This window comes from Echinops telfairi, unplaced genomic scaffold (genome assembly GCF_000313985.2).
Source record: "Echinops telfairi isolate 266 unplaced genomic scaffold, ASM31398v2 ScPeMD7_3509;HRSCAF=4178, whole genome shotgun sequence".
Classification (NCBI taxonomy): domain Eukaryota; kingdom Metazoa; phylum Chordata; class Mammalia; order Afrosoricida; family Tenrecidae; genus Echinops; species Echinops telfairi.
In genome coordinates, this window is record NW_022107407.1 from 3,174,053 (window position 1) to 3,176,287 (window position 2,235).

Sequence of the window (2,235 nt, forward strand, 5' to 3'; positions counted from 1 at the left end):
GTTGTGAGAATGATGAAGTCAACATATGTACTAATGTGCTGGACACAAATGATGTATGTACGGATTGTCATGAGTTGTATGAGCCCCTAATAAAATGATTATTTAATTTTTTAAAAACGGCTTATTAATTTTCTCTAGTACTTACTCCATTGCAAAAATCTGCATTAAATTTGGTACATTTTGGGTGCAGGATCCTAAAATGTTCCCCAAGAAGTCACTAATTTACATACCTGCTGTCATTTACATACGTTTGAATCATGCATTATCTTACAGAATACCAGTCTTGTTGGCAGTATCCTTACTTGCCATGTCATTTGTGTTACCTTAAAGTGTCTGTGACAGGCATCCTCATCCCTCTTTAGAATCATGTTAAGACAATATTACCTGTGAGGGCTCGTTAGTCTTCTAAGGGAATGTTCATTTTTGTAATGGTCAGTGCTTTAAGCCTGAAGAAGAAAACACTACTGATATTTTTTTAATGTATACAGTGGACTAATGAAATGAGATTTTATGTAAGGCATAGGGTCCCAAGAAGTCTCATGGCACAGATGCTATCTTCACAGAAGGTCAGAGAGGGCTATGGCATGTTCCCTAAATTAAAGCTCCACCTGTATAGGTAGTATATTAAATAAATTCATGAACCTTGTAGGCATTTAGATTTTTGTCTTAAGATATATTTTTCAAGTTTTGTGTATGTGTGTGTACATTTTTGCTTTTACCAGAAATATTGAGTGTTATAGAGAGATAATATATAAATATACTTAGTGACATTATTTTGTTCAGCAATAAAGAAATGTTGCTGACTTCATCGTGTATGCTATTAAACTGATTTAGTTACAAAAAACCTTGAACTATTTCTAAAAACTCAAATCAATAAATACAGACAAGATTTACTACTGTGGTTAACATTCAGAAAATTACATTACAGAATTTGAAAGAAATTCTAAAGAGGCACTCTACCATATATTAATCAAATGGTACCATGCTTGACATTAATATGTAACTTTTTATGTGACCATTGTGAAAAACACTTTATTTACTAAAAGGTATAGATAGTAATATGTTTCATTCAAAATAAATTAATCTCATTATCCCTGATTAAGTCCTTCATTAATTAGTATATTTTCAGTGGTTCCCAAACTTAGATGTATATGAAGACCATTTTGTCCCAAGAAATCTGAGGAGTTTGCTCAGTTTCCTAAGCTGAATCTCCAGGAATATATGTATTTAATTATTTCCAGGTAATTCATGTGCAATCATTTCAACACCTATTGATGAACCTTGGAGAACCATTAATCTACATGGTGTGCTTGCCCTCGTCTCAAAAAATTTTGAGTATCTGTTAATATACATGGTTATCCTAGTCTCAAAACTTGGAGTAACTTTAGACTTCTGCACCTTCCTTTTATTGTGTAAATAAATCCTATTGACTTTGCATCTTTAATAGCTCACTGTCTCATAAACCTACATTTATTGGAATGAATATTTCAACATTCCTATCAGATGAAGGCATCAGGTTCCATTATAATTTTAGCATGTATTAATTGTTTGTTGAATGAGTTGATAAAATGAATATATGAATTATTGTGATGGGAATTGTTAATCACCTTACTGCCCCCTATTTTATCCCACATTTCCATACTTTTCAAAGGTACCAGTTCTGTAAAAGGGAAAAATGATGAAGTCAAAGAGCTGAATAGAAAATATCAGAGGGCAACTCAAGAAGACAAAGTCAAATATTATCATGAAATGTCCAAAGACCTAGAGTTAGAACACAAAAAAGAAGACACTCATCATATCTTAAAGTGAAAGAACTCAAGAGATAATTCAAGGCCTGAGTTGCAATATTGTAAGATTCTATGGACAAAAATATTGTATTATGCTGGATGTATCAAGAAAGATAGAATATACAGAATCACTGTACAAAAGAGAACTAGTTGACATTCCACCATTTCAGGACATAGTGTATGAGCAAGAACCAATGGTGCTGAAGGAAGAAGTTCAAATTTCACTGAAAACAAGGCTCCAGAAATTGATGGAATATCAATTGAAATATTTCAGAAAGCTGAAGAAGCACTAGAAGCACCCACTCCTCTGTCAGGACTTTTGGAATACAGTTACTTGGCCAACTGACTGGATGAGATCCATATCTGTGCCCATTTCAAAGAAAGGTGACCCAACAGAATGCTCAAACTATAGTAGAATATCATTGATATTGCAAGCAAGTAGAATTTC

General features: G+C 33.1%; 1 pseudogene; it reads right to left on the minus strand.

Annotated features, from left to right (window-relative positions):
* Positions 1-240, minus strand: part of LOC101662268 — a 6,664-nt pseudogene extending 6,424 nt beyond the window's left edge.
* Positions 241-2,235: the final 1,995 nt, after the last annotated feature.